The sequence below is a fragment of the Sarcophilus harrisii genome, chromosome 1 (assembly GCF_902635505.1).
Source record: "Sarcophilus harrisii chromosome 1, mSarHar1.11, whole genome shotgun sequence".
NCBI lineage: Eukaryota > Metazoa > Chordata > Mammalia > Dasyuromorphia > Dasyuridae > Sarcophilus > Sarcophilus harrisii.
This window is the reverse complement of record NC_045426.1, coordinates 167,567,456-167,590,786: the sequence shown is the minus strand read 5'-3', so window position 1 is coordinate 167,590,786 and position 23,331 is coordinate 167,567,456.

Below are 23,331 nucleotides of genomic sequence, written 5' to 3'. Positions count from 1 at the left end.
TCAATCAAAAGAGTTTCTCTTAGCTAAATAAACTTTGGCTATCCTCATTGTCTATCCTTGTTGAATATTTTATTGCTATGGCCAAATATAGGCAAGGGTTGCTGATAGATGTTTAACAACTGGCTCTCTAAAAATAAAATGCATGTATAACTTACCCAGGAGTTGCTGGATGGTACAGTGGAGAGAGCATTATTTTTGAAGTCAGAAGGTCCCGAGTTCAAAGCTAACCTTAGATACTTGAGCAACTAACAACTCCCATTGTCCTTCAAAAGAAAGCAATTTCTCTATCTCTTTTTTAAGACTAGATCATCAACAAAACAATAAATCAAGCCTTGTAGCATTTGCCAATTTTCAAGGTTTAAGTGTTCGCATTGAAAATTTAACCACCTTGCTCTTAAACTGGTATAAGCTGGTTCCAGCACACTATTGCCTCTGAGCATCTCATTTTCTTGTAATACTGGACATTAACTCCCAGAGGACTTCCCTGAGTCAGGTCTAATCTAGAAGTGCTAAATAAGTAAGTCATCATCCAGCCTTGAAGACCTCTTGGACCAGGGAACTCACTGTGCCTCTAGGCAGCCTATCCCACTTTTGGAAAACTCTGTTAGAAAAATTTTCCTTTTATTGACTTAAAATCATACTCCCTGTGATTTTTACTCATTAGGCCTTGTTCAATCCTCAGGGCAAAAATAAGTCTAATGTCTCTTATATGTGACAGCCTTTCACATACTTGAAGAGAGAATTCTGGTTTGAAGCCATCTTTCAAATAAGAGAATCCTACTGCTCATTTAAGTTTTAGAGTTGTTTTTTTCCCCAAAGTTTCTTCCTATTATCTCCTTTAAATAGGAGGGAAGGCCTGAGTTAACCCCTTTGTTGGCCCAAGGACAGAAGAGCCTGATCTGCACAGGCTCTTTCTTTCCACCAATAACAAATGAGTTCATTGCCTGGCTGTAAAACACATCCCAAGGCAATCTGTTGGTGGCTGGATTTGGCTTCTACATGTACTATTTCCACCAAGTCAGAACATAGTAGTTTCCATCTCATGAGCATTTATGTGAGCCCTCTGCCCATCTGCAAGTCCCTGTTTACTAGATAAAAGAGGCCATTCTTTGCTTTTTTTCCTTACCTAGCCTTAATCATTGATTGGATGTAGCCTCAGTCAAACTGAGACTTATTAAAGAATTTAGCTTAAAAAGGCGCAAATCTACCACAGCATCCAGGGTAATTTCCAGTCATACTGATCTATGTCTTGTCACTGCACCCAGGTGGCTCTGGAAGAGAAAGTGAGGCTGGTGACTGCACAGTCCTGCCTCTCTGATATCCAAAACTCACTTGCATGTCATGGCATCGCCTCCCTGAGGTCATGGTCCTATTCGAGAACAAAGGACAAAAACTACAATCCTGTTTGCAGATGTTTAGGAAGCTTTGGAACCTGGGAAAAGGCACTGAGCTTTTTTATCTTAACATTTCCCTGGTAATCAGCACCACCTTGTGAATAATAGAACAGGTAAATACCTCCATTTCCAGAAACCTAAAGTTGCCAGTGACCTCAGAGGCCATCCAAAGATTCTTCTGACCCCATATCCTAGAAGTGATCTTTTAGACTTTTCTTAAATACTTCTCATTATGGAGAACCCACTACTTCCCAAGCCAACCTATTCCACTTCTGACTACTGTTATTCTTTCATTTATTGCTTCTGGTTTTGCCCTCTGGAGATATAGAGAATAAATTTAATACAGAATCTTTCAAATCCTTGAATACAGCTATGCTAGCCCCTTTAAGTCTTTTCTTTTCCAGGCTAAACATCCTGATTTCCTTCAAGTAATCCTCCCAGCATGAACTTAAGCTCTTTTTAGCTACCTGGTTGCTTTCCTCTGGGCAGTATCCAGTTTGCTGATAATCTAAGCATGAGGGAAAAAATAATATAGACTGGGTTGACCTAACAGGAATGGAGGCTGAGTGAATCCAAGCGAGGGATCAAAGGGGGAACCAAAAAAAACTTGGCAACTAATGGGACATAGGAGATTGAGCAGATTTAGCTTAACTCAGCAGCACCTTGAACTGTGGTCTAAATTTTCAATAAGCTCTTTACTATTGTCCATTCAGTATGTATGAAACTAGAGTAGACAGAACTTCCTCTATTGAAAATGTAAGAAAATTTGGTTTTACTTAAGAAATTTTCCTCACATATTCTTATTAAATCTTTAGTGTATGGAAAAAAAGAAGGAAAGAATCTCAAACAGGGTAACTTTGAAAGTTACAATAGAATATATTGTTATATTATATTGTATAGTTTTATATAGTTTATTATGTATATGGAAAGCCATCTTCCCGTTGCCTCTTTTTGGGTATTTGTTAAGTTCATTGTAAAAAAAACAATTTAAGAACAAAATGTATTTGGTGGACTGACCAACCCAAGAACATATTTCCTGTGTGGTTTTTTTAATAACACATATATATTTGGTCTATTAAATTTAGGTACCTAGAGAAGTTCATTAGTATTGTATGCCAGTTCCACTATGGCATGATTGAATAGGCTCTGGATTATGGATGATATTTTTGTCCTTTCCCTATCATGGTGGAGTAAAGCTGTGTACTTGCTTCCATACATTTTTTTAACACGTTTTCAGCAATGTCATCATATTCCTTTAAATGGGACAAAAATGATGTCAAGGTCAGCTACCAGACTGAGGGCAAATTATTTAACTTGAAAAAGTTGCAAACCTGATAAATGTGGAAATATGTATAGAAGAATTGTACATGTTTAACATATATTGGATTACTCACTGTTGAGGGGAGAAAATGGGGGAAGAGAGGGAGAAAAATTTGGAATACAAGGTTTTTCAAGGGTGAATGTTGAAAACTATCTTGGCATATATTTTGAAAAAAAAGCTGCCAAAAAAGAAAAAGGAAAAAATAAAAGAACAAGTTGCAAAACAAGATTGAAATGGGAGGAGAATTAGAGTTTGACATTTTATTTGCAGATGATTATGCACTCAGTGAACCCCCTGAGGCTGAGATGCAACAGAATAAGGATTTAAATATAGATCTATTCTCTGTCACTTGTGGTAATTTTGGCTTGATAATCAATATCAAGAAAACAGAGTATCTCCACCAATCAATACCATATCATCCATGTATCGAAGCTCCTCAGTTACAACAAATGGAAAAATTTTGAATCCAATGAATAAGTTCACTTACTTTGGCAGTGTACTTTCTAGGGATGTCCACATAGATGATGAGGTTGATGTAGACATTGTTAGGGTTAAGATTTAGGGTTTAGGGTTAGGGTTAGGGTTAGGATAATCCATTGAATTGAAAGTGTTCAATCCCTAGTCTACATGAACTCAATTCATTTTCAAATACATACTAATAAGGGGAATAAAATACTCCTGGACCTAATGTTTCCTTAGTAAGTAAGTGATCTCAGAGGTGAACCTGTGAATTCTTATGTACCAATGATACTCAGTAAACCATAAATAAAGGCAATAACTTATAAAATCAAACTCACAAGCAGTGATGTGATTGCTTGAGCTTTTCTTTCCAGGAAAAGTCCAGCACATCTGCTGCCATAACTCAGAAGATATCATAGACTTCTAGCATTTCTCATATGTGTGTGTTTCTTTTAAAATCTGGAATAATTTTAAATGCCTTGGTAAATATGCAATTGACAGTCAATTTAACTCTCATTCATCATCATCCTTGTGGAAGGAAAATATCTGAGTGATTAATATGATGATTAAATTAAGGCGAGTGGAAAAAAACCCAATTGAGGAGCCTGGCATTTGGATAATTTATGGGCAACATGCCATGGTCTAAGCAGCATTGGTTTGAAAGCAAGAACAGGTTATATGCCTCAGTTAAGGAGTTTATAAATAAAACATGAGAATGTAACAAGCTGGAAACTTCAGAATTAATCTTGTCCATGGAAATAAAGGGACCCAATTTTGAAGAAGATTGTGATGGTTTTAGGAAATAGTGATAAATAAGCACAAGGATTGGAAAACTTTACTTAGTAGGTCTCTGGAAATGGGTAAGGTTTGCTATGCTTTGCAGAGGTTCTCCAGTTTGTGAGTACCAAAAATACCACAAAAAATCCCAGGAAATTATTTAGAGCAATGGTATCCAAATCAAAGGGAAGGAGGCATTTTGTTGTTCAGTCATTTAAGTCACATCTGACTCTTGGTGATCCCATTTGGGATTTTCTTGGTAAAGACACTAAAGTGATTTGCCATTTCCTTATCCAGCTCATCTTACAGATGAAGAAACTGAGGCAAACATGGTTAGACTTGTCATATCATCCTTCTAGTCAGGCCCTTTCAAAACCTTTTGTTCCATGCTCTACATCTCACTTTCAGTCAGTCCACGTAGCCAAAGGACTGTCAAATCTTTTTATTTTCCTTTTTTTCTTTAAATTTTTAATAGCTTTTTATTTACAAGTTATATGCATGGGTGATTTTATAGAACTGACAACTGCCAACCTTTTGTTCCAATTTTTCCTCTCCTTCCCCCCACTCCCTCCTCTAGATGGCAGGATGACCAATACATGTTAAATATATTAAAGTATAAATTGAATACAAAATAAGTATACATTGGACTGTCAAATCTTAACCTTTCATTCACATCCATTCCCTTCTGTCCACCCCTCCTCCCTCCATTCAGATGCCCATTACTTCTCACCTGGATTGTTGAATCATCTCATTGATCTCTTTGCCTCAGATCTCTCCCCTTTCCAACAAACCCTCTCCATTCTGACTGTGATTTCCCATAGTACTAGTTTGACCATGGTCCTCCTCTGTTCTCTAAACTAGAGGAACCACCTACTACTGATGCTTGGGACAAATACATACTCCATTCTTGGGCATTTAAAGCTCTTCTCAAGCTGGTCCTAACCTACTTTTCTAGTCAGTGTATATCTCTCCCCTTCTTTCAATCCACAGTTCAGTCATCTTATAGTTTCACTCATTCATAGAAGACACAACTAAAATATACAGATATGAATACAACACCAAAGTATGATGAGAAGGAAATAGCAAACCACCTTAGTGTCTTTACCAAATAAGTACAATGTAAAGAAAGAGAAATGAACTAAGTTGAAAACTTTCTGATGATTTGAAATCAAAGACAATTCACTTTAACTTCTTGCTTTTGCATTGTGTATAGTGAACAACTACTCACTGAGAAATGACTCCTACTGAAAATCTATCATGGTTATTAGCTGTTATTTGATTGCTGTATTCTGTACATTTTAATAACAAATTATCTTTAAAAAAAGAAATTACTTGACTAGCTACATTGATCAAATTAAATGCATAATTAGTTTCTAACAAACAATTATTACTTACAAGTTTTCCCTATCCCTTAGGATATACATAATTTTTCTTAAATGATGAAGTCATTTTCAATCACATTGTGCTAACTAAAAATAATATGTAGTGAGTATAAAATGAATTTTGTACTGTTACTAAAGTACTTTGAAAATATTTAATTCAGCTTTATGTAATCCTTAATTTATGCATATTTTATAATGTATATAGTGTTATGATATAGAATATATATATATACACATATAAATATGTACAATCGATAAATGAATAAACACAAATACATCAGAGGTACATTCAAAATGTTTTTTACTGATAAAAGTATGTGATCAAAAACGTTTGTACATCATTGGTCAAGAATAAATTTATTGCTAGCTCTTTGTTAGACAGATGAAATAGTTATAGTGACTTCTCTTAGATCAAACATTTAAGATACATTTTTGTTTAATAATTGTAAGGAATCTATTCATAACATGATACTTAGGTAGCCAGGACTTATGTTCCAAATCATAACTAGGAAGTTTTTGGATCCTGGGCAAATATTACAGTAGGACTCTCAGTTGAGCTGGGGTAAATAGGTAAGAAGGAAATAGCTTAGTTCAATTTGCTATCTAGTAGCATCCTATTTTAATTAATTATTCTTATTAACTAGGTGTTTGACTGTTGTTTTATTCTGTTAAAGGAGAACAAAAGCTGTCAATGCCTTTTAAACTTGGCACTCTATAAATTAGGTGCCTAGGGACAAAGTTCTGATTGCCCAGCCCTAGTTTTGGATCTGCTTAGGTTCATTAGTGACAGACAGAAGGAGAGATTTCTGCTTTTTCTGTTAGATTTTTTTTCCCCACAGGACTTATTGCCTGTGATTAAAGGAACTCTCCCTTGAAAACAGACTAGGAAACTGGAGCAAGACAAGAAATGAGAAGGCTAAGCCAGAATGCCATTGGAATTGTCCATGATTTGAAATAGTCCTGTGAGATGTGATTGTAGATTGGCCCAAGGATGGAGCTCTATTTGTTTATATTTATCTGGAAAGATAAGCAGCCCAGGAGCCCCTAAAGGTGAGAAGGCAGTGGCTAAGAATCTGAGTGTTTACTAGCAACTAACTCCTTGTCAGATGGCTCTGGCAAGGAAGTTAGGTTGTTCAGAGTTGTGATGAAGCAGTCATCAATCTATTCTAGAATAGCAGCATAGGCTAAATAAAACTACCATGTAGGCTTGGGGCCATTTTTTCTGGCCCATTTCTCCTTTAAGATGTTTTTAAAAGAAAGTGGGTGATGTTCTGCATCATCATTTTTAGCAGAAATGCTGCATTTCAGAAAGAAAACAGGAGTGGAACAATAGATGATGGCCTTTTGGACATGGTCAATTTGTTTTGCTTGACTTTGCACCTTTGTTACTTGAATTTTCCTTTCTCTTTTTTTCAAATAAGGGGAGAAGAGTAGAAGAGAAAATCAATGCTTGTTAATTGAAAAAAAAGTAAAATAAAATGAAAGTTTACCAAAAATGATCATCTCAAAGACTTAAAACTAACATTCACTAATGGGTTAGAGTTTCACTTTATATCTTGAATGTTTGATTAGAAGGACCATATCTTAGGCAAATTGTACCTCAGAACACACACACACACACACACACACACACACACACACTCTCTCATTCATTCTCTCTCTCTCTCTCCTGTTTCTTCTTTTTGCTCCCCTTCCTTTTTATCTCTCCTTTGTTTTCTTTCTCTCTTTTCTCTTTATTTCCTTCTCTTCCCTTTCTTTCTCCCTCCCTCTCTCTCTTTTTCTTTTTCTCTTTTTCTCTCTCTCTCTCCCTCCTTCCCTTTCTTCCCCCTCCCTCTCTTTCCCCCTCCCTCTCTTTCCCCCTCCCTCCCTTCTTCCCTCCTTTCCTTCCTTCTTCTTCTTCCTTACTTCCTTCCCTCCCTCCCTCCTTCCTTCCCTCCTTTCCTTCCTTCTTCTTCCTTCCTTCCTCCCCTCCATTTCTTTCTTCCTTCTTATATGGATGACTTTCAAAATAAATAACCAAGAATTGAATATTGCCTGGATGAAAAAATCATGGAAACCCAGAAATGAGCCCGAGTTGTTGAAGGCAGTGCCATGGGAGCTCTGTCCCAGAGATAGCTAGCTCATTGGTGTGGGTTCATGAAGAGCTAAGTTACAGAATGTGGAGCTTCTTACCATCAGTAAGTTTGAGTATTAGTAAAAGTCAGGAAAACCTCATTTCACATCTGGTCTCAGACACTTAGAAGTTGTATGACCCTGAGTAAGTAACTTTATCAACTTCAGTTTTTTTAACCAGAAAATGGGGATAATAATAGCATCTGCCTCCCAGCATTGTTGTGAGATCAAAAGAGATAATATTTGTAATGTACTTAGCACAGTGCCTTACAGGTACATAGTAGGTGCTATATAAATGCTTATTTTTTTTCCTTACCAGGAAGCTGGCCACAGTGATGATTTTATTATTATTATTATAGTGGGATTAGGGTATCTTTAACTGCTCATTGAATGTCAATAGAGGCCTGGGCAGACTGAGATCTCTGTTAATAGAAAGAGTGTTCACACCCTGGGAAATAGACCTTTCTGATTTCTCTTATCAAAGAGAATGACCTTTTTAGATCTTTTAGAAGGATAGAACAAAAATGAATAAGAGGGAAATGAAGCCCAAAATAACTAAGAAAGCACCTACATGCCCATTATAATATAGAACCTTGAATTCAAGCCATTTACCCCAGGCTAAGCAGCTAAATCTGAGAGAATTGAAATGGCTTGGCACAAGATGGGTATAGTCATGGTGTGGATCATCTCTGAAAAATTTGGAGCAGGAGAGAGTTGACAGAGAATGGGAGATGGCCAAATTAATTTTTTTTAAGAAGATGGGCTCTTTAACTATTAGGATACAATCTCTTTATCAACCTCCATGTTGCTTGGGCCACAAACCAACCCCAAGAGGACTTAAGCCTTTCATGCCTCTAACTCCCTCCCTGGTTCTCTGCTGACCTGATTTGGTGGTTATCTCAGTCTTCTACTACTTAAGGGCCCTATTCCAGCCCTACATAATTTCACCAACCAACCATTTCTTGCCCAGATGCCATAGCCTTTATGTCTGTACTGCCCTTCCCACTCTTTTTCCTACCCCTTAGACATGCACACAAATACTTTCAGCTTCTGGAATCATAATCAAATCAAGTCCATCATTGCTTCTGGAAAAAAATATGCTAATTGATGGCACCATTCACAATTTATCTAGCTTTGCAAAGCAAAACTACTCCTCAAAGTATTATCTCACCTTGTTAGAATGTATGCTCATTGAGGACAGGGACTACCTTTTGTTTTTGTTTTTTGTTTTTATAGCTTTTTGTCGACAAAACATATGCATGGGTAATTTTTCAACATTGACCCTTGCAAATATTTCTGTTCCAACTTTTCCCCTCCTTTGCTCCATCCCTTCCCCTAGATGGCAGGTTGTCCCATACATGTAAAATATGTTAAATGCAATATGTGTGTGTGTGTGTGTGTATATATGTATATATATATATATATATATATATATATACACATATATATTTACACAGTTCTCTTGTTGCACAAAAAAAAATTGGATTTAGAAAGAAGGTTAAAAATAACCTGGGAAGAAAAACAAAAACCAAGCAAACAATAACAGAAAGAGTGGAGATGTTATGTTGTGGTCCACTCTCATTTCCAGGGTTCTTACGCTGGGTGTAGCTGGTTCTGGTCCTTATTGATCAATTGGAACTGATTTGGATTCTATCATTGTTGAAAAGAGTCATATCCATCAGAATACATTCTCATACAGTATTGTTGTTGAGGTGTATAATGATCTCCTGGTTCTGCTCATTTCACTCAGCATCAGTTCATGTAAGTCTTTCCAGTCCTCTCTGTATTCATCGGCAGAGACTATATTTGTTTTTTATCATTTAGCCCAGTACTTAGCACAGAGTAATTGAGTAAAAAATGCTTTGTATTCAGAAAGGCAGAGATGTTTTCATCTTTTTTTATCCTTTAGCTTTTAGTTCCTGCTTAATAGGTGCTTAGTAAGAATTGGCTGATTATTGAAGGTGATATTAACTGAAGAAAAAGTCAAGAGAGCTGCCGATTTGATGATTCTGTAGTTATTTTGTGCCCTTTATCTGTAGGATAGATGATTTGGGGGATTTTACTCAAGAGATAATCATTCTCTCCAAATCATACTGAATTAGGAAATGTCAGTATTTACATGTAAATTTATATTTCTGTTAAGATATTTCTGCCCTCAAAAGACCCCAAAAAAGGCTGAATGGCATCTCATGCTTGAAACCCTTCCGTCCTTTGGAACACGAGCTGGCATTGTAGTGAAGGGCAGGTATCTAAACAATGGAAATGGGCTTCTTCTCCAAGCCAATTCACCTGCATTTTAAATGGTTACAAACAAGCTACTTTTGTGAAGGGCATACATTTTATCAATACTTACTCTTCCTAAAACTGTGTGGGAAGATCTTGCTGCTGAATGATGCAAGGGCGGGGGAAATGGCTTGCCATTCTTGGCATTTGGCAGCTTGGCATTTTGTGAGTTCCAAGAGTGAGTCTTAAAGGGAGGAGAGAAGACGCAGGGAAGCTATAAATGGGGGGAAGCTGGTAGTTTAAAAGGGTGACTACCAGGTGGTTCTGTCATTATAGTATTAACAACAAGGACATTTTTAAAAAATAGATTGAATTAACATACAAAATATACTGTCAGACATCTTGCTCTTTTCTTCCTGATGCAGCTTGTAGTAGGGTGGGAGAGCAAAAAAGGATGTGGATTGTATATTATTGTGAAGGAGAGTAAGTAAGGGTGGTGTGGTGAGCAGGCTCCTAACCAGCAAGTTCACTTGTGTCTGATTCTTCATATTTCATTTGGATTTTTTTTTTTTTTTTGGCAAAGATAGTGGAGTGGTTTGCTATTTCCCTTTCCAATTCACTTAACAAATAAAGAAACTGAAGCAAACAGGGTTAAGTGACTTGCTCAGGGTCACACAGCTAGAAAGTGATTGAAACTAGATTTAAACTGAGGTTTACTGAGGTTTTCCTGACTCCAGGTCTAGTGCTCTATTGACTGTTCCAACTGGGCTTGCATTCCATCTCAGGGATCACTAGCTGTGAAATCCTGGATATGTTCCTTAACTTCTCTATGCCTCAGTTTCCTCATCTGTTAAATGAGGGTTTGATGACCTTGAAAATCTCAGCTATAAATCTGTAATCTTATGAACTTTTCCCTTTTAATTTTTAATATCTGAGATTCTAAACTTGGGGTCCATGAATTGATTTAAGGAGAGTTGCGAACTTGTAAGGGAATAAAATGTATGTCTTTATTTTTACTAACCTCACTAATTTTACTAAGAAATTTAGCATTTCTTCCATTTAGAAACATTCTGGGAAGCCAGATGGTACAATGGATAGAGTAACAGTCCTGGAGTCAGGAAGATTCATTTTCCTGAATTCAGAGCTGGCCTCAGATAGCTGGGAGAACCTGGGCAAGTCACTTAACCCTGTTTATCTCAGTTTCCTCATGTATAAAATGAGCTAGAAAAAATGGCAAAGCACTACAACATCTTTTCCAAGAAAACTCCAAATGGGGTCCCAAAATGTTGGACATGACTGAAAAACACAAGTGAAATTTGGAGAAGGGATACATAGGCTTTTCCAGACTTTCTAAGACATCTTTGTATTTACTTCATTCTTCTCATTTTACAGATGAAGAAACTGAGGCTCACAGAGTTTAAACTGATTTGTCCAAAGTTATTTATGCAGGTGGTGACAGAGAAGAAGTTTGAACTCATACTCTGGGAGTTCAAGTTCAGATCTCTTTTCATATCACCCCTCCCTTCCAAATAACTCTACTTTTTAAAAGTAGTATAACTTCCTATCAAAATAAAGGAAACTTTTTAACTAAGGGACTGCAATATTACCTACTCCCAGTTCCCCAAATTTGGCTTATTATTTCCTTTGCCATAATTAAAAACAAAACAAAACAATCCAGCACCATAATAGGTCATTCTTTTTTTTTCTTTCTTCTTTTTTCCTTCTTCCTCCTTCTTTTCTTCATTTCTTCTTCTTCCCCTTCTTCCTTTCTTCTTCGTTTCTTCTTCCACCTTCTTCCTTCTTTTCTTTATTTTTTTTCCTTTCTTTTCTTCATTTCTTCTTCCTTTCTTCTTTTCTTTGTTTCTTCTTTCTCTTTCTTCTTCTTTTTTTCTTCTTCCTCTTTTCTTGCTCCTCCTTCTTTTTCCTCTTGCAACTGGGGTTAAATTTTTGTCTAAAGTCATACAACTTGTAAGTTTCTGGATTAGATTTTAGTTCAAATGCTCCTGACTCCAGAACTTCTGACTCTAGTCACTATGCCACCTATCTGCCCAATAATGCTTCTTAAAAGAATCTCCAAGTCTTTAAAAATTTATTTTGAATATATTGAGAACTGTATTATAAAAAGAATACTTTTACCAACTTTTATTCATAGAGACAAAGATTTTCACATTATTCAGACAAGTCTTGAGGCAGATTTAATGGATTTCAGGAATATTTCACAATATTGAGTTGTCTAAAGGGGTGAGACCTCCCAGGTGACAATTGCCTGATCTGAAAAAATAAGGATGAGAAAACCTCTTTTTGGGTGCACAGAACAAAAACTGGCACCCTGATTCATCTCTTTGTGATCACAATACCCTCAGGTACTTTCAAGTAATGTCCAATTCCAGTCTCCACACTGGGGAAGTTAAATGAGACCTTTGCTTCTCTCCCTTCAACTTCCCTCTCCCAATCCCAGTAATTTTTCATCTTCTCTACTTCCTGAGCACAGGGAAGACTGAATTTTCAGCACTTTTCATCACAGGGTGATAGCTGAATGCCTAAAGTAACCTCTCTGAATACCAATTAATCAAGATGTAAGATTCATAAGTCTCCTTGTAAATAATAAAGTACCTAGGACTTGAATTTGGAAAGATCCAGACTACACTCTAAATCCACACAAAATACAACGAATTCTTTCTTAGACTACTTGAGAAATGCATTTCTCCCAGCCCTTTCTTCCCTCATCAACTCCTATAGTTACTACCTCTTCCGTCCTACAAATTCTCCTTTTCCTTCCCAATTTAAGGCCTTAAGATGGCACATAGGGGATGTTTAATAACAGGGAACCCCTTTATAATGTTGTAGGAGGCAGGAACTAATAATGGCCTTACAGAATGCTCTAGGGCAGGCTTTTACTATATGAAATTACATTGGGAGTGGGAGAAAATATAAGCTGAATGTAGGAAATAACTAACCATGTTATTAAAGATTTGCACTGTATTTGTTTCTAATGATGAAGAATTTTCTCAACCACCTGTTTGGCTCTCAGGAAGCTATAATTAGCTTTAAAACAAAAAAAACCTGCAGTTTCTAGGAGTGTGAAATGTCAGTTGCTGTGGACTATATTAGAGCTAAATACAGCTGTAATGTTTCATCTGGAAAAGGGTCATATACTTAGCATAGTTTCAGGACTTTCCCAACAAAAAAATTTTATCACCCTTTCTTTCAGTCTTTTTAAAACTATAAATGTCATCTTCAACTTCTCTTTCTAGCTGCTCAAGTCACTTTTTAGTCAAGCATTACTAATTTGATTTCCACAGATGGGAAAATATTAAGATGAAATGATCAATTTTCTTTTAAGTTTACAGACTTTAGGCTAAACTTTTTCCATTCATGATCCCTTTTCATTTGAGAAATTTTTATGTGACCACAAGGATATAGGGATATAAATAATTATACAAACCAAACATTTACTGATAATAAATAATAATTTTGTGACCTCCACATTCAGTTATGAGACTTATAGCAGGGTGGATCACCAACTGTAATTTAATAAACTAGGGTCTACATCAAAACTTCTTTCCTATATGTGCCAATGGATCTCTTGAGTTTGTGCTGCTGAGGGCTGATTGATTATTCACACTAAGTTCAGTATTGATACAAGAAATAGGAAAACCAAGTAGTCCAAGATGGAAATGGAGCAGCTCAAAGCTACTGGGCTAATTAAAATAGGACACACCTGTGAATAGTACTTGGCTTTCCAGCTTGGGTAAGCTAGAATTTCAAAACTGTGCCAAAATAAAAGAAACAAACCAACACATACATCACATGCATGTAAGTGTTGTCTCTCCAGCAGAATAGAGACTTCTTGAGGGCAGGAACTTTTATTTTTGTTTTCATATCTCCAATGGCTGGTACATAATAGACACTTAATCTGTGGCTTCAGATACTTACTACCTATGTGACCCCAGGCAAATCACTTCACCCTATTTGCTTCAGTTTCCTCATCTATAAAATGTTCTGGAGAAGGAAATGGCAAACTGCTCTAGTATCTTTGCCAAGAAAATTCCAAATGGGGTTGCAAAGAGTCAAACAAGACTGAAATGACTGAACAACAAAAGCCTATGGCTTTAGTGTGCAAAATCAGCTACTTGTGTAGTCCGTCTGAATGACCCCATTTTTGAACCTTGTCTAAGGACTTTGGGGACAAATGTCAGCCAGTTTGCAGAAGACATGTAGACTAATGCTAACTCCCTCTAGTACTCGGTAATAGGAAAGAGGAGTGAAGGTGGCTCTAATCCCATCTCCTCATTGACTACAAGTACTAATTAATACACCTTTCCCCCTTCTGTGGAGTTATTTACACCTGTCTATAAAAAGCAGTTTCCAGCTTGAATAAGAACAACATCCAACTGCTTGCCTTCTTGGTGTGCTAAATAAAATCCTTTTACCTTTTCCCACCCCCGAGTTTGCTAATTGAATAAGGCAAGGTCTGAACCAAGGTAATTTTTCACAGGATTTAGAGATGGAAAGGACCTCAGTTATCAGTCTGTACCATATGCATGGGTAGTAATAAAGTGGTAATATTCTGTCCAGGTCGAGCCACATCTAGAGTAGTATATGTTCAGTTCAAGGTGTCACATGTTTGGAAGGACAATAATAAGACAAAATGTGAATCTAGATCATCCAGAGTGCTATTCACTAAACAAACTAGCTGCCTAGGTTAAGGGACTGAAAGAGTCAGATTTGAACTCAAGTTCTTCTGTGACCTTTCTTCTGTCCCACACTTGGATTAAGGAGGGAAAAACTAGTTAGCAACAAAGCCTTTCCTTTTTCCATTCTTCAGTACTAGCAATTGTGAGAGAGGGCTGGTGCGTCCCAAATTATTTTAATGGCATAGTGGAAGTGGTAATGAGGCAGCTAGGTGGCTTTATGTTTGACTCCCATTTATGGTTTTCTTGGCAAAGATACCATTTTCTTTCTCCAACTCATTTTACAGATGAGGAAACTGAGGCAGAATTAAGTGACTTGCCTGGGGCCACACATGTTGCAAGTATCTAAAGACAGATTTAAACTCAGTCTTCCTGGCTCCAGGCTCACTGCTCTGTCCATTGCACCACCTAGTTTCCCTAGCTTGCATATAGTAGCATATAATAAAAGCTTGTCAAATTGACTTAAGTTAATTTGTCCTATGACTATTTTCATTTTACTACTGAAGTTCTTTGGGCTTACTGATCTTCACTTCACTAATCCAAGTGTAGAAAGAGCCCAGAAGAAGCAGATTCAAATACTGGGTTTACATGAATGATCTTGAGCAAGGCACTTAACCTAGGTAACTAAAAGGAAGACTTCCCTTCAAAACGGGAGTCATGTATTTACTAGCTGTAGGGCCTTGGGCCACCTTTAGTTTTCTCAACTATAAAATGAGGAAAACAATAGCACCTCTCTCTTTGGGTTGTTGTGAAGATCAAATAAGATAAAATTTAGATGAAACGTGTAATGCAGCACCTGGCACATAGTAGGCAGTTATATAAATGTTTATTCCCTTCCCCTTCTCCTCTCCTTCCCCCAACTTCCCCAGGTATTAATTTCTTCATAAAATGAGGTATTTGGATTAGATGGCCTCAAAGGTCTCTTACATTTCTAAATAAACTCAATAAACATTTATTAAGTGAATACTATTTAAGGTGTTAAGAATAGAAAGGCAAAATGAAATAGTCCCTCTATTTAAAGAGCATATTTTCATTGGGAGAATGAGAGATTACAAGAGGAAAGGACTTTATAGGATTCAGAAAGGTTTGGAGCCAGTTTTAATGGATTTTAAGAACACTCTACAACACTAATCTTTCTAAAGAGGGCAGTTTGTCCAGGTGATAATTGCCCAGGGTTTAAGTCCACAGAAAACCAGCTTGGGAACATGATTGAAATATAGTGGTTCTTCACTATTCAAGCTGAGGAAAGAGGATAAGGGCAAGGCCACTTTCCATGCACATAGACACCAGTCAACAAGATGGAGCCACTTTTATTTCATGGAACTCATGGAATAGTATCCTCACAACAAAGCTCTGAGCTCTTGTTCCCAGGTTCCTTTTATCTCTTGGGTTTCTTGCTTTGAAAAAGTCTAAGAAAATTCTCTAATTCAGATGCCTTGATTTTGTTTTCTCAGATTGTCCTATTCCACAGATAGAAGAAAAAGGGCAAAAAGAGGAACAGCCCCGGTGATCTGGGATATGCATCTGTGTCTAGATCTTTCCAAACTGCATGTTCTCCCTCTGTTTTTAAGTCACTCTGTCAGTCTCTGAGGGACAGTTATGAATAACCATCAGAGAGGCTCTTACCTGGAGTGCTGCTCAAAAAAGGACACTTTATTAAGACTAATTAAAGAACAGCTAATTAAGATTGCACTTCCTGTAATGCCCATCCAAATAGAAATCTGATTCCCAGCTCTAATTCTAAGGACTTTGTATGATTCAGAGGGGCTTGGAGTCAGTTTTAATGGGTTTCAAGAACACTCTACAACAACACTACTCTTTCTAAAGAGGGCAGTTTATCCAGGTGATGATTGCCCAGGCTTTAAATCCACAGAAAACCAGCTTGGGAACATGACTGAAATACAGTAGTTCTTCACTGTTCAAGATGAGGAAAGAGAAAAATCATGGCAGGGCCACTTCCCATGCACATAGACATGAGTCAACAAGATGGAGCCACTTTTGTCTCAGAACCTGTACACTCAGGGCTGCCTTGTATCTACCTTGTATTGATCTTTTTTTGTTTGCTTATCTTGTCCTCTGCCCCTGAGTAGATTGTAAACTCTCATAAATATTGGTTAAAGAAATGACTGGGTGGGTGAATGTATTGAGTGAGCAAATGAATGAATTGAGGAAATCCAGATTGGTAAAAGGAATAAGAAAATAAAATATAAAACAAGACACAAAGTCAATCCACCTTTCATGATTGTATTGCTTGTTTTCTATCAAAATCTTCCTCAGAATTTTTGTGACTGTGATCACCTTCTTAGTCTTGGATACTGGATGATTTCTGAGGCTCTTTAGACCTTAAGTTCAGTAATTGAAGAAAGGCAAACAAGATTGTTGCCTTTCTAAAGGGGACAGGGATTAGGCTTGTGATCTCATTGGGGTAGGGAAGCTCTTGGCAAGGAACTCCCTCTGAGTTGCCTGGAATACTGAGAAATTAAATGGCTTTCTCAGGTTACTATGTATTAGCAGCAGAATTTGAATCCAAGTAGTCCCTGATTTAAGGGTAAATCTTTGGATACCACATTAGTGGTTTCAGACTCAAATAGAAATGAATCTCTATTTATGGGTCTCATATTAACATGTTATTGTCTAGTTGTTTCAGTCAGGACTGACTCTTTGTGATCCCCATTTGGGGATTTTCTTGGTAGAGATACTAGAGTGGTTTGCCATTTCTTTTCCCAGTTCATTTTGCTGTGAGGAAAAGGATAAGTGACTTATCCAGAGTTACACAACTAGTATCTATGATTAGATATGAACTCAGGTCTTGATGACTCCAGTCCTGGTACTCTGTCCACTGTATCATGTAGCTTCCCATTGACATGGGAAAATGATAAAATAATGTTATTTATGTAGTATTTTTATGTATTTTGTTAAACATGTCCCAATTACATTCTAATTTGGTTTAGTCACAATTGGGAAAGTTGCATATTCCAGGCTGTGAATTTGACTCCTCTTATTTATTAAATAAAACATCTCCTTCTTGCCCCTCTTTCCAAACTATCAAGTAAAAAGAAAAGTTTAAAAATTAAAACCCCAAATAAAAAAAAAGTAAACAGTTCAAACCTCCCCACCCAATAGAAGAAAGCTCTGATGACATTTTCCTTGAATGCACATAGTTCACCAAACGACATCACCGAACTTTACCTTATCTCTGTCCACAGCATCTATATTGTAGGAGCTTTTTATAACGAGATCCTCTGGATTCTTTGGTAATAGAATCCCTCCCCAGGTGAAATTCAAGAAGAACTTCTCTTATACCAAATTTTACTCCTGTAAAGTAGTATACAAGCAATATTCTAGCAATACCTCTAATGTATAGAGTCCATTCTCTCCCAGATCCAATTTCTCCCTTTTCAAGCATTAAAAAAGAAAAAAGAAAAAGACCAAAGGTCAAATTGGATCTTAAAAGATTAGTTTATGTTCCAATTTTCCAACAAATTTATTTCTTTCCTGGGTTAGGTAAACTAAAGAGCCTTCGCCCTCACCTGGATTCACAAACTTAATTAAGTAACTTCCTCCTTTCCCTTGGAGAGCAAGCCAGAGGACCTTCTTATCCCTCCCCCCTCTGCTTTTAGCTTTTGCTTATCTAAGCTAAGAGCCCCTGAGGAATTTCCTGCAGATTTATTTCAGCTGGTTCCTTCATAGCCAGGCTGACTCTGGGTTAACCTCCTTCTGCTTACTCCCTTCTGGGACTCAGTTCTAGGCAAGTTTGCCGGCTGTTCTGACCTAGTTACAGTCCCCTCAAGGGGAAGTCCACACTGTCACAGTAGATCTTACTACCTAACACCTAGTGAAATCATAGGCTTACTGCTGAATCCAGCCAAGAGACTGCAGGAAACACATGGTCTGGGCTTCCCAGAGAGATTGCCTAGATCATATAGTCTAATGCTAACCAGACATAGTACAAAGCTGTCTGGAACAGGAGGCTTTTGGGGGTTTGGTTTAAAGAGCCCTTCTCTCTTTTAAAAATTGGACAGGAATGATTCTGTTAGTAAGGATGGGAAACAGATCAAATGTGATCATTGTAAAGGGCTCCAGTATTTGATTTCATTAGTATTATGGCATCATTAAATATGAGCAGCATAAAGAGCTGTTATGCAAATCAATATGACCAATGTATTTTCCTTAATGTTGCAAGGATATGATAGTGGATTCAATCCTGGCATCTCTCCATGTCTTAATGGTTTCTAAGGACACTTCATTAGTTTGAGTGACAGAAACAAGTTCTGCAACCTTCAGAGAAGAGCATTAATCTTATTCTCAAAACATTTCTCAAATATCAGCTTCTATTCTTTACCATTTTACATGACCATAACATTGGAAACTGGGCCTTGCCCTCTTCCTGCAGACTACATTGAGTTAATTGGTAGGAAAAAAAAATTCCTAAATAAATCTTCATATCTTTAGCCATTAGCTTTCTACATGAAATATTGTTTTTTAAAAATCTATTATTCATTTACCATTTCATTACTGATGTAAGATATTTAATATATCTTTCTATGCTTTCTCTAATTTCTGCATTCCCCCACCCCAATAAGATTCTGGAGTTTAAAAAGAAAATATCCATGCAAGTTATAATGTGAACTTTATTATTATTATGTTACATATAAACATATAAAACACTTTATAGTTTACAGGGTACTTCTTTCACAATAACCCATGAAAGATATAGTCTGAGTTTTATTATCCCTGCTTTACAGAAATCTAAGGCTCAGTGAAATTAATAGCCTTTCTCATGGTCATACAACTAGTAAATGATAGGGTCAGATCTCCTGCCTCTGAATCTAGGGTTTCGTTTGCTATACTATATAGTTTCTATTATTACAAATTTAAATATGTAAAATATAATGAATAAGCTTTATTTAAAAAATTAAAAATGCATTAATTATACAAATAATTTCATTTAGGCTTCATAATGTTAGTAATGTAACATGGACCAAAAGAGATGATATATTGTCTTTACAAACTTGAAAGTGCTATATAAGTGTCAGTAATTATTATCATTATTATGCCCAAGAGAAAATCATTTTTCCACTTTCTACAGCCTTGATGATAATATATCAAACTTTATGTTGTACCGATAAAAGTTTCAAGTTTTGTTCATGAAATACAGTCATCATTTTGCTTGAGAAAAGATGATTAACTAACCAAAATGGTAATGAGGTACTTAGAAGAAGACTCTAATTAGCCAATTTATCTTCTTTTGAGGCATCATGGCTGTGTGTCAGTTTTGGCTAGAAAACTGGCATAGAATCCAGATCCTGCTTCTATGCCATACTAGCCTGTGACCTCGGTTCACTTGCTTACTATCTCAGTGCCCCTTACTACTATCAAAGTCTGTGAGTTGCTGATCTCCATCAGTAAAAAGACTCATTTCCTCACTGGGAAGGTCCCTGACATATTTTAAAGACCATCATCTTTGAAATCAGAGGATGAAGATTCAAGTCTCACTGTGACATATGTCAACATGGGCAAGTGCCTTGGCCTGTTTCCCCATCTATAAAATGACTTACAGGACCTTTAAGATCTCTTCAGCTCTAAACATATGATCTGGACCAGTGTTTCTCAAAGTATGGTCTAGAGAATCCTGGGGATCTCTGAAACCCTTTTAGAGGGTCTACAAATTCAAAAATAGTTTTTATTTCCAATATGGTAAATGTCTATAAATGTAACCCAGATAAACAAAAACGCTTTGGAGAGATCCTCAATAATTTTTAATTGGATAAAGATACTGAAAACAAAAGTTTGAGAACCACTGATCTGGACAATTAAAAAATTCTTCTAGGCTTTGTGTCTAGATGAGAATTTTAAAATTAAATTTTTTCTGTGCAAGTATACATAAGTTTGAAGACCCTCTTTTGCCTGTCTGATAGCTATTTAGAAGAACCTACAGATTTGATTTTATAACTGACAAATTACTTCTCCTCAAAAGATGCCTTCCTCCATTTCCTTTTTTGTACTGTTTTTTCCTATAGATGCTTGTGCTAATTGAATGGAAGAGAAGGTTAAAGATATGGCCAAGGATAGAAAGAGGTCCAGTGGTATTTTGGAAAGCTCATTAGATTAGCAATCAGAAACTCTACTTGAGTTCAAAACTTCAGCCCTACTCCTCATGAGCCAGGTGGCCTCAGATAGGTTATGTTGCCTCTCTGAGAAGTGTTTTTTTTTTCATCTATAAGATGACACCTTTGAATGAGATACTCTTTAAGGTTCTTTTCTATTCTGCATTTATGATCTTAAGATAAAAGAGCTGCACTTGGAGGCAGGAAGATCTGGATTCAAATCCCATTTCTGCCATTTCCTTTTTTTCAATAATGGACAAGTCACTCAGTTGCTCAGGGCTTCATTCTCATTATCTGAAAAATGATCACTTTGGAATAGATGGTTTCTGAGGCTCCTGTGAACTTTAAATCCAGGATCCTACCAGACTCTCAAGGGAGACTCTTTATCCACAGATTATTAGAGACACTTGAAATTGGGGTATTGATTAGACTAAGAAATAAAAAAGAGTTCTATGACAAAAAGAGTATGGTGGATAGAAACACAGTAGAAGTAAGAAGACAGAATTACCATAGAACCAAATGGAAAAATGTTTGACTTGGAGGTGAAATAGACTTAGATGGCTGGACAAAGAAATCCATTACTTAGACAAATTTGAGGGAAAATAGCTGGACTCTATATCAACATTTCCCTGAAATTTTACCCTGATCAGTTTTCACATCTGTAGTAAAGTAGTTTTTTGTTGATATAAGACCTGAGAGTATACTGCCTTTCATGGCTTACTGCTGATAAGAGATATATATAACACTGTACCACATTCTCTCCCTCCCTTGCTCCCTCCCCCCTTTTTTTCTCCCCCCATTCTCCGCCCCCCTCCTTTTCCTTCCCTCTCTCCCTTCCTACCTCCTTTCCTCTTTCTTCTCTCTCTCTCTCTCTCTATATATATATATATATTTTTTTTTTCTATATTAGTCATGTTGTGAAAGAAAAGTCAGAAAAAAAACACAAGAAATAAAAATCAAATGAACAAACAGAAAATAGTATGCTTCAATCTGCATTCAGTCTCTGTGGTTCTCTCTCTGGGTGTGGATGACATTTTCCATCACAAGTCTATTGGAATTGTCTTGGATCACTATGTTGCTGAGAAGAGCCAATTCTATCATAGTTGATCATCACATAATCTTGTTACTGTGTACATTCTTCTCTTGGTTCTGCTCATTTCATTCAGCATCAGTTCATGTAAATCTTTCCAGGCTTTTTTGAAATCAACCTTCTTTCTTTCTTTCTTTCTTTCTTTCTTTCTTTCTTTCTTTCTTTCTTTCTTTCTTTCTTTCTTTCTTTCTTTCTTTCTTTCTTTCTTTCTTTCTTTCTGAGGCAATGGGGTTAAGTGACTTTCCCAGGGTCACACAGCTTGGAAGTGTTAAGTGTCTGAGACTAGATTTGAACTCAGGTCCTCCTGACTTCAAGGCTAATGCTTTATCCACTGAGTTACCTACCTGCCCCTCTCATTATTTCTTATAAAAATAATACTACTTAATTATATGCATAAACCCTAACTTATTCATACAGTCCCCAACTGATGAGCATCCACTCAATTTCCAGTTCCTTGAAGAATTGTATTCTCAAGTCCATATTCATGGAATCCTCTCAAATCTTTGGCATCCTAAAACTAATATTGCATTAAAACCAAATTCAAACAATGTTGAGAAATTCTTTATCTATTCTATCTAATCTATCTATCTATTCCCTGCCTCTGGCCTCATGAAGATTGGGGACCAAATTTAAAAAAAATAAGTGTTCCTAACCAATCCTTTTATAGATGCTTTGATACAATTCTGTGATTTTACTGGGGTGAGTATCTCCTCCACCAATGTAGATCCCAGCCCCCAAATGGTGCAATAGAAAGAGGAATTCAGACATATGTTGATAAAATTTTAACAAGTGGCTCTCCAAAGAAAGAAATGCATACATAATACAATTTAAAATTTGTTTCATCATTATCATTTACTCTCCCATGTTCTTAAGTCTCTATAACTAATTAAAACAATAGATCAAGTCCTTCTTTGTAACATTTTTCAATTTTCAAGATATAGTTGCTCACATTGAAGATTTAACAATGTGCTCTTGAGAGTTGATTCTAATACAGTCCTCGCCAGATATGAAGTCAAGAGGACTTGTATTCCAATGCTAAGTCTGACAATTAACTGAGTGACTTTATACTAGTCATTCCATGTCCTCTGGATCTCAGTTTCCTTATATGAAAAATAAGAGAATTGGACAAGATAACCTCTGGGTCTCTTCAAGCTCTAAATCTATGCCTTATTTTTTTTCTGATCTTGTGAAATTCTTGCCCATGTTTTTCCATCATTCCTCCATAGGAAAATGACCAAATGTATTGGATGCCTTCTTTGAGTATCTTTGGTTGCCAATGTACTGATCAGGTGCCATTGCTACCCATCACCTCTATGTGACTAAATTATCTCCTTTCTTTTTATTTTAGACCATATTCCACATATAATGCATTGTGGCAAGCATAACATGTATCTTTCCACTGTCCTTTGAAAATTTCTCACTTATTTTCATCTTAAGTTGTGGTGCTCTAGAATTTAAAGCCACTTAGCATCCCTGAGAGAATACTGACACTGAAGTAGTTAGAACGTTGGACTTTGAGTAATGAAGATTCATATTCCAAATCCTACCATTGATGTTTCCTAGTTGTAAGCTCAGGGGTGAGTTATTTAATCTTGCTGAAGCTATTTACTCATTTTAAAAATGAGGATAATAGTATCATCTACCTCCTTGGATGATTTTGAAGATCAAATAAGATACTGCATATAAAAGGTTTTGAAAATGTTCAAGGGCTATATAAATGTGGGCTCCCAAATGATTGAACCCATTTTTCCCTTCTCTTTCCCAATTGCAAA